Source organism: Aethalodelphis obliquidens, unplaced genomic scaffold (genome assembly GCF_003676395.1).
Source record: "Aethalodelphis obliquidens isolate GAN/ISIS:26980383/991018 unplaced genomic scaffold, ASM367639v1 scaffold142, whole genome shotgun sequence".
NCBI lineage: Eukaryota > Metazoa > Chordata > Mammalia > Artiodactyla > Delphinidae > Aethalodelphis > Aethalodelphis obliquidens.
Window position 1 is genome coordinate 247,489 of NW_020838086.1, and position 10,579 is coordinate 258,067.

At 42.2% G+C, this 10,579-nt stretch overlaps 1 protein-coding gene across 3 annotated transcripts in view; it reads right to left on the reverse strand.

Annotated features, from left to right (window-relative positions):
* Positions 1 to 2,499, reverse strand: part of TMOD3 (tropomodulin 3) — an 84,642-nt gene extending 82,143 nt beyond the window's left edge. For all 3 annotated transcript variants that reach the window (XM_027099795.1, XM_027099796.1, XM_027099797.1), the window contains exon 1: positions 2,348 to 2,499. The gene's annotated coding sequence lies outside the window, so the exon portion shown is untranslated. The remainder of the gene's footprint in view (positions 1 to 2,347) is intronic.
* Positions 2,500 to 10,579: the final 8,080 nt, after the last annotated feature.

A 10,579-nucleotide genomic window follows, 5' to 3' on the forward strand; every position in this document is an offset into this window, starting at 1 on the left:
CAAGTCCATTCTCTATGTCTGCATCTTTATTCCTGTCCTGCCTGTAGGTTTTTCAGAACCTTTTTTTTTTTTTTAGATTCCATATATATGTGTTGCCATATGGTATTTGTTTTTCTCTTTCTGACTTACTTCACTCTGTATGACAGCCTCTAGGTCCATCCACCTCACTACAAATAACTCAGTTTTGTTTCTTTTTATGGCTGAGTAATATTCCATTGTATATATGTGCCACATCTTCTTTATCCATTCATCTGTCGATGGACACTTAGGTTGCTTCCATGTCCTGGCTATTGTAAATAGAGCTGCAGTGAACACTGTGGTACATGCTTTTTGAATTATGGTTTTCTCAGGGTATATGCCCAGTAGTGGGATTGCTGGGCCATATGGTAGTTCTATTTTTAGTTTTTTAAGGAACCTCCCTACTGCTCTCCATAGTGGCTGTATCAGTTTACATTCCCACCAACAGTGCAAGAGTGTTCCCTTTTCTCCACACCCTCTCCAGCATTTATCAACACTGGTCTTTAAACTGTCATTATAAACACCTTAAAATATCTCCCAACCCTTGATATTCAAAGTGTGGCCTCGCACTGCAACTACAGTATTCCCTTTCTGACCAGCAGATTCCAAGCCCCCACTTCAAACCTACAAGTTTCTGGGTGATTTATGGCTGTTAAAGTTTGAGAAGCACCACCTACACCTTTCAAGTCCTTTCTGTTGTACTGAACGTGTGTTTTATTTAAATGGACCAGTAGCTAACAATTGAAAAATCTCTGATTAGAGGAAACTGATCATTGTAATTGGATTTGATCTGTATGTATTTAACTTTAGGTTAAGTTATTAATTAGAGAGTAATCTGGCCTGGAAGGTATGCCACAAAACTTTGTAACTAGTCATAACAACATGATTAAAAGAAATTGAGCATTAGGTCAGCGACATCCTCAAGAACTCAGTTTTATTCCTTCATGCCTAGCACTGGGCTTGGAATGACAGGTGTGGCCAGTGTTTCCTGACTGAATAAAATAAATGAATTTTTACAATCAGATACCTAAGGCTGACAATCTTGGGGTCATCTGGCCAAACAACCTCATTTTAAAGATGAGCAAACTAGAAATCCTGAGGGATTCAAAAGCAAGCAAGCTAAACGAGCCAAAATATGCTGCATCTCACTGTTTCCCTTTTTGTTCCTTTCCTAGGAATGTGTTAGAAAAGTGATTCTAAGTATTCTAATAAAATGACTGTGGGCTCCTAAAGAAGTGATAGGGTAAAAAGGTGCCTAGGACTAGGAAGAAGAGACTGGCAAAGGTAAATGAGGTTGGACACAACTATTTTTCTAAGCCTAATATACTTTTGGTCAGGCCAATTAATTAATCAATTTAATCTGCTGAAAAATAAATCTGAAGGAATTCTCAGAAAAAGAAACATGAGCTGCATGAAAATGTTACAAACCAAGGGAGACCGCACCTAACTAACTTAAATCTCCACAGGCTTATTTCCTGTTCAAGTATGACCTCCTGGGATAAGTTTTACTGCAGTGTTCATTACCAGATGACTTTTGGTTTTAAGAGAAGCCAAGGGCAAGTTGGAAATATGATTCTTAACTAAACATAAAAAAAACCAAAAACCAGAACAAAAATCCCCCTGCGGCTGTTTCTCATTTGTTTGTAATCAGAATGCGGGCTTGCAGAGGAAACACCAATTTCTGTAAGCAAAAATGTAACGACCCAGTCACGTCCTCAAAACAAACCAACATACAAACTTCACAGCCGGATCCAGCTGTGCTGCGCAGGAGCCAGGAATTTATTCTAAGAGCAGATAGATCAAAACGGCGAACGCAAGACAAGCCAGATTTCAATCAAAAAGAAAAGGGTGTGCCCCACTTTTTTTTTTCTCTTTTTCTTCTTTGCAACTTTCAACCAGCAGAAACCTTTTAAGGAGTCTTGGTGAAAAAAACCTTTTCAGACGCTAGTCCCCAGAGCTACACCTTGGTGGGGTGGAAAGGGTAGGCACCGCGAGCTCGCACGGTCGCGGCCCGCGCAGGCTCCAGCCGGGAGGGGAAGGGTCCGGTCCCGAACCCGGCAAGGCCGGGCCCCCGAGTGATTCATCAGCAACTCGGGATTCGCGCGCCTCCACCGCGGGCAACGCCCAGCGCGTCCCACGGCTCCTACCCCGGCCCGTTAGCCCCGAAGCAGACCCCAGCGTCCCCTCGCTCCCCGAGAGGGACTGGTAGGGAAAGAGCTCACAGCCTGGCAGTTGGAAGGCAACCTCTCCCGCCTCAGCCACCATGGCCGGTGCGACTCCCTGCCCGCGCCCGCAGACGTACTTCCTGGAAAGCACGGGCCTGGCTTACCTGACTGGAGCCCACTAGGGCCACCGACCTCCTTCACAGACCCACAGGGACGGCCTGCCGCTCAGTTCCCAGTACCCGCCCGTCTGCCTGCTGCCGCCTCCCAAGGAGTTGTCTGAAACACCGCCGGCAGCTCCCCCAACTCGACGGCCCTGGTTCCACTCCGCCGCCTATGCGCGTGCGCACTCCCTGGTCGCGGGGCATCCTGGGAGTTGTAGTTCGAGCGAGGAGGGCGCGGCTCAGCGCAGACCCTGGTCTTTTCTACGTGCAGGACTTTGGAAGTGGCTGCGGATACCAAGCCTTACACCAGCCTGAGAAAACGTAATTTACTAGTGGAAATATCTACCTTGCACCCTTTGGGAGCTATAAACAGCAGCTAGAGGCTCCTTAGTATAGATTTCCTCTTTACTTTGACTTTTAGTCCAGAGGGACGCAAGGCAGGACTTGTGTTGTACCCTTCGTTGCTAATGTGAGGACATAACATCGAGACCTTTAAACTTGTCGTGAAAAAATGATAGAAAAGGAAACAGGCCAACCACGAGAGTGACGTAAATCAGGCGGATGTCACCTCAAGCGCATAGTGGCCCTAGTGATTTCCTTAGGTTTGCAACCAGGGGTGATGTCGCCGCGATCAGTTTCCACCCCATCCCATCTTTGCATTCCAGCTTCAAGCTGCACAACAGGCAGTGGAACTGGGCTGATGTAAGTGGGAGAAAAAAGTAGAAGCGCTGCTTAAAGGGGGGAACTGGGGCAGGTGGGCACTCTGAAGGCGAAGAGGAAGACAGCGGGAATACTTCAGATGGCAGCTCTAGGGTGGCCTATGAAATGGCTGCCTTTTGTCCAGGGCTCTGAGGATAGGGGACAGCCACGGCCTTGCATTCATTCCTTTAATCACTCACTGGTAATTTTCCTGGCCTGCTCTTCAGGAATAAACCATTCCCCGGGGTAATGCTCAGCTTTGATACGCCTTCTCAAAGAATACAGCCAGATAGAGGATTGAAGTGCCTGCTTGAGACACATTCCAGCTACACCCAGTGTGGGAGCTGACTAATTGTTAAGCCTCCCCTGGCATTTACTTCTTCCCCTCAGAGCAGGGAGCACCCCAGGTAAACACCCTGGAATTTCATGCAATTAACATCCACTAATTCTAGCAATGAAGATCACTGATGATTTGGAGTTCTTCAGGAAAAAGAAAGAAAGAGGAAAAAAAAACCCTCCAAAATGCAAATACACTTAGAAGGCAATTAACATTAAATTTTGTGCCATTGCATCTTATTTTCTATAGCATCTTCGTGGGAATCAATGTCTCAAATATTCTTGGAGATAATAGCTGAGAGCAATTTCCTACAGAATTCAGAATTCAGGTTCAACTAATATTTATTGAATATTTAACCCACGCCAAGAACTGTGCCAGCACTCCCTTTATAATATCTCATCCAATCCTCTAAATAACCCTGCAAAGAATATATTAGTATCCTCCATTTCTACAGATGAGAAAACTAAGACCCAGAAAAGTTAAGTAATCTGTGCAAGGTCACACAGCCAGTAACTGGAGATCTAGAAATGAAGTACAAGTAGCCTGACTTAAATTCTAGCATGCTTTCCACTGTTGATCAGACTGTCTCCTAAATTTCATCAAATTCTTTAAAGTAAGATCATCTGTGACCATGTCCAAGGTACATAAAAAAAAATTCTCTAACACAGTCCAGGGAGATGGTGTTCTGACTGGATGAGCTGAATATCTGGATTCATTTGGTAGTTCTGTATTTCATTATAAGTTAATATATAGGTGTTATGCTAACTGGCAAGTCTCTTGTGAGTTCCTACACCTCTGGGGAAACTGACAAAATAGAGTTCCTGAAAAAGCAAAGCAGAGAACCATGGTTATCCAGATATGGTTTATTTTAAGAAGGACTTTCCTTTACAGCAATATGGCTTCTTCTGCTTTGCTCTTTAAGAAGCAGAGAGGGCTTTTAATTCAATGTCTGACTGATTTAAACTATGACACATTTCCTCCCTGACCTTCCAATATGGGGTATTAGGCATACATTAAATTTTTCTTTTTTAGCTCTTTAAGTTTTTCCTAACAAATGTCTTCATCTTATTCTAATTCTTTTTTCTAAAATAAAGTGATGTGATGATGGATTCTTTCCTTTTCTTCAGACAAGTGTTATCATATTGTAATCACAAGACTCACAAATATGAATCGCCTAAACCCATATACATTAAATACCACACATGGTAGCAGACGTATTAAGAATAACATCCTAGTATTGGATAAAACTGTAAAAAAATAGAACCGGCGCTTCCCTGGTGGCGCAGTGGTTGAGAGTCCGCCTGCCGATGCAGGGGACACGGGTTCGTGCCCCAGTCCGGGAAGATCCCACATACCGCGGAGCGGCTAGGCCCATGAGCCACAGCCGCTGAGCCTGCGCGTCCGGAGCCTGTGCTCCGCAACGGGAGAGGCCACAACAGTGAGAGGCCCGCGTAGCGCAAAAAAAAAAAAAAAAAAAAAAATAGAACCTTCCTCACTGCTTTCTCTCTCTAACTACAATCTATTCTGTATACCAGTGCCAGAATGACCTTTTTAAAATAAATCAGATCATGTCACCCTCCTGCTCCAGACCACTTAGGGCTTCCCAACACATTTCCTTTGGAAAGGAAAGGAAATTCCTTTACAATTAAATCCACCCCCACCAGTCCTTACATGAAAATTTTTATTTCCCACCACACATACACTCTTTTGCTCTACTCCAGTCACAGGGGCCTCCCTGAGGTTTCTCAATCCTGCCAAATATTTTCTCACTTCAAGTTCTTTCTACTACATAGGAGAATGCTTTCCTCCCAAATACTCGTGGCTCACGCCCTCATTTTCATGAAGGTTCTGTTCAAATGTCACCTCTGAAAGGTCTTCTCTGATCCTCTTACCCTTTCTCTTTACTTGCTTTGTCTTCTTAGCACCTGTCACTCCCTAACATCTTGCTTTATTTACTCATGTAAGCTTAAGGAGTTTGCATCATTTACCCCTCTCTCCCTAGCATCTGCAGCAATGCTTGACATACAATAGGTATTCAATAAATATTTGTAAATAAATGAATAACTTTCCCTCCCCTCCTGCGCATGAGTGGGATACAGATCCACAAGGTTCATGGTAAATGCCAGCCAAGGTCCTGATGCAGCTATAAACAGCAGCTGTGAGAGGGTTTGGCTCCACAGGACAAGATCCAGTGAAACTCGTCCTGAAGTGGAGACAGAGCTCTCTTAAAAGGACTACACTTTATGGGTTGCCATTATTAGCTTACGGTTAGAAAAAGCAGAGTTCTAGAAGAGGGAAAAAAAGGCAAAACCTCAAAATTATATTTACATAAATAAGTGAAAAGGTTAATCCACTAAATGCCTGTGGTGGATTGCGATATTGTTCCCAACTATTTGCTCTCCCGTAGAGGAAAAGACTACCTTACCCACTGTTATATGACTTGCAGTGCCTCTCTGTAGATATTTTCAGGCTTCTTTTCCTTCTTTCTTCACAAAAATACTGTCATATTGTAATCGCAAAGCTTACAAACATGAATTTGCTTTGGCCAATAAAATGAATTGAAGCGACAATACGACAGCTTTGAGTGGAGGCTTTAATAGTGCCATTTCCTACTCGTGTGCTTACTCTTTCCTTCTACCAAGAGAATGGCATGTGCCAAATAGAGTCTCGTCCTTCTGCCTGGGTTTTAGAACGAGAAGTCACATGGAATCAGAGCCTCGGCTGAACACAGGTGCTGATGTGTAATGCGAGCAAGAAGTAAACAGAGATTTAGGTTTGTTTGTTACTATAGACTGACCTAGCAAAGCTGACCACTGCAGTGCCTATTCCATGACAGGCGATCCTCTGAAATAAAAGTGGTCTGGCACCCCTCCCCCACACATTTAATCCCACTTCAAGTAATGGAAAACAGTTTGTTTAAGTTCAACATAGTAAAGAGAACATATCTGAGACTGTTAGGTAAAATATTTGAATAAGGAACAGAGTACACATCCTGTTAGTTTTCAGGGTTTTGTCAGAGTGAAAGTGATTGACAAAATGACACTGTGACTTTACTTAATGTATTACAAGCCCTAAGTTGTGTTATATTTAAACTTCCTGCCAGAGTAACTCATAAAGCGTGTCACACTGAATCATCATTTGCAAATTAATGCCAGCAGCAATTTTCTTGTTATCAAAAGTTCCTTTAGGAAAGTTTCCTTGATATACTGAAGTGTTTTTTGTTTTATGTGTTTTATAGGAGAACTGAGAAAACTTAAGCTAAAGACATCAAGTTGTAACTAAAAGGTAAGGATTTCATTCCTGGGAGCTTGGAGTTGGTTAAAGCAGTGGGAGGGAGGAATCAGAGAAGACAAACACCATAGCTGGGTTGCACAATTTTATAGAAAGGATTCAGGCAAAGCCTTTAGCTTGAAATATCTTGCCCTAGCACCCCATCTCTGCTTGTTAGAAGCTTCCTCATGTTTCATTGCCCGTCTCAAATGCCTGTTTCTGACTCAAACTTCCCTAAGGCCATCAGCTGGAATTGATTTTGCCATTCCTCATATTTTCACACCCTACTGTGCCTCCGCCGAAGGTGCATTAAATGCATATTTCAGCTAAGTGCCAAAGGGCTGAGAATTTAAATTTTCAGCTGAAGCCAAGGCTGCTCACAGATACCACTATCAAAAAAATAAACTTCTGGATACACAAATAAACTTAAATTTTGATGCCAAAATTTAAATTATTGTTTTAATATTATTTAAAATGTTAGTGCTAAAATAGTAAAGTTTAACATAGTATAACATAGGAACAATAATTTCCCAGTTCTGTGAGCTGTTAGACTCTCCTACAGTCACTGGAGAGCCAGATTTCAGCAGAGGTGAGTGGATGAACAGAGCCATGTCCTAAATGGAACTAAACAAGAATTAAATTCTGGTTTTAAATTATACATGCTAGGTACACCAAAGATTTCTATAAAGAATAATAGTATGGGCTTCCCTGGTGGCACAGTGGTTGAGAGTCCGTCTGCCGATGCAGGGGATGCGGGTTCGTGCCCCGGTCTGGGAGGATCCCACATGCCGCGGAGCGGCTGGGCCCGTGGGCCATGGCCGCTGAGCCTGTGCGTCCGGGGCCTGTGCTCCGCGGCGGGAGAGGCCACAGCAGTGAGAGGCCCGCTACCACCAAAAAAAAAAAAAAAAAAAGAATAATAGTATGATGTAATCTCTACTTATCTTTCCTTGTATTATTATTTTAAAATTTTAAGCATATATTGACTAAAAAAGATATTGTTGTTCCTCCTAAGTTATCTAACTAATGCACCCTCTTTATAATTGTAGTAACTGTCAACCTATTTCCCTACTTATCTACTTGAAAGTCCTTAATACTTTTTAATAATTTTTGAATTAATTTATTTTTAATCAATGTTGAAGACAAAAGAAACCTTTCACAGTCAGCAATTATTACAGCATTTTACTTATCCAATTAGCAATATACATTTATATTTGATAGAATTTCAAGAAATAAATAACAGATTTTTCACTCAATCTAGAATACCTGCCTATATCTGAAAATCAATGTTCATAAAATTATAGCAAATTTAAATGACATACTTTGTTCTTATCAGTGACACTGTTGACTGATTATATATAAGAATTACCTTTAAAAATACCTACCACCAACCATGCCAAAGTTTAAGGATGATGGGAATAATATTGAAGTAGGCATTCCAAAAGCTGAGGCCCAAAGCCCAGGACAAATAACAGATTTTTGGACAAATATCAAGACTCTTTGTCTACTGTCACGGAAGCTAGAGTTGGCTTTTAGGCAGACACATTCTACTTCTTACAGTTAAGCTTTTCGTCAACACCAAAGTCTTTATCCACACAGATGGCAATTAACTCACATTTTTCCCATTCTATCTTTTGTAGTTGACTTTTTGGATTAAAAGCAGAAAACTAGAGACTTCCCTGGTGGCATTGTGAATAAGAATCCGCCTGCCAATGCAGGGGACATGGGTTCGATCCCTGGTTCAGGAAGATCCCACATGCCACGGAGCAACTAAGCCCACACACCACAACTACTGAGCCTGTGCTCTAGAGCCAGCGAGCCACAACTACTGAGCCCGTGTGCCACAACTACTGAAGCCCGCGCGCCTAGAGCCCGAGCTCCGCAACAAGAGAAGCCGCCGCAATGAGAAGCCCGTGCACGGCAACGAAGAGTAGCCCCCGCTTGCCATGTGCAGCAGCCAAGACCCAACGCAGCCAAAAATAAATACATAAATTTATGTATATATATATATATATAAAAAAGTAGAAAACTACTATTGTTTCTATTCAATTTCATCTGATTAGATACAGGCTTGGATTTTGGCCTGTCCAGATAGTTTTGAACCTCTCGAAGTATTCCTTATCTCTCCCAGTGCCCATTAGTTAAAGACTCAGTCTGTATTCTATGGGTATCACATCCAAATTACTGATGAACTGCTAACCAAAACTCATCAAGGAAAGACCAGTGTAGTGGCTAAGCCCTCCTGGTTGAAATTCTTCCATTCATCAACCTTTACTTATGATCATGAGTCCAAAAAAAAAAAAAAAAAACTGTTTAAACCAGTCATTTAACTATTTAGTTAAACTGTTATACAGCCCACATTTCTCAAGGGTGTTGAGATTTTCTCAAATGTCTTGATGAAATCCAAACACAGTACGTTCTTTTGACTGTACTCTCATGATTTCCTATCATTTAATATAAGTGAATCTGTGCTACCTGTTAGAGATCACTGCTTCACTTCTAAGGGCTTACAAACCACTAAAGTGGAAATACTTTTCTAAAATTTTGCTCAGGATTGATAAGTTCAGTGGTCTACAATTTGGAGACCTCCCCCACCTCCACCTGGCCTCTACCACCACGCCTTTTGAGTCATGCATTGATTTTCCTACATCATCTCCCTTCTTAGGTTGGTTGGGCCAAAGCACAGCCCCGCCTCATTCAAGCTCATGTACATCTAGTTCCTACAGAGGCCCTGTGATATGTGGGATACTTGCAGGAAGCTGTGGGCATCTGATTGTGTTCCCTGACTGGTGGGCTGGGAAGTGAGCTGTTAGCTGAGGCAGGGAGGGTGTGGGGCACCACTTCTTACAGCCCCAGAGAAAGGCTGAATGATCAAACTGAGAGAGGGTGGTCCATAACAGAGTCAAGTCTAATAGACAACAGACCCAAAGTCAAGGAGTCACTGCTCAAAGCCAGATTGCCAAATCCAAAGGAGGGCACCCAGAAAGCAGGGCAAGTACAAGCAAGTTGAAACATCAGGGAATTCATGAGAAGCTAAATGAGAGGGTGGGTCAGGAGTAACTTCTGAGTCAGCTGTATCTAATTTATATTTGATTCTTGGAGTGATGGGGGAGGGCCTGTCTGCCAGAAGGGAATGGACAGTGGAAACACAAAAATGAGTAAGATTCAGTCCTCCTTAAATTCCTGACATTGTCAGCATTAAACGGAGAACTTTGTTGCTGTTAATATCCATGGATATTAATTTAGGTTAGAATTTAGGATACTAATACCTAAGTGCCTTCTGTATGCCAGGCACTGCTCTAAGTATTTTTACACATGAATCCTCATAATAGTCCTACTGTGAAGTACGACTGTGATTCCTATTTCAGAGGTGAAGAGACTGAAGCTAGGTAATTTGCAGAATTTCACACAACTAACAGAAGTGAGATCTGAACTGGGCAAGTCTGACCCCAAAGTGCACACCTGTAACTCCCATTCATTACAGCCTCATAGACTGAGTCTGACCCCAAAGTGCACACCTGTAACTCCCATTCATTACAGCCTCATAGACTGAGAGAATTCTTCAAAGAAAATAATTACTTTACCTCCTTGACCATGAAAAGGTGTGAGACAGCAAATATAGAAATTAGATACAGGCCTTCTATGCTTCTTCTTGGACCTCATCATCAGTCTAAATGACGGAGTTCGGGCAGAGTTCAGCAGGGTGGCAGAAAGAGTAGGTTTTCTTGTTTTTCCAGGACAAGCCTTTACAATGTAACTTTATTTTTAGTGTTCCCTGTTTTGAATCCCAGCATAGCTTACAAAAAATTTAATTCCAAAGTTAATATAAAAAATTCAAGGTAAAACACTTAACCCATTTGGGGTTAAGTATATCTGTATTCTTGCTCTCATTTATTCTAACAAATGTTAACTGTTTAGCTGAATGTGTGTGT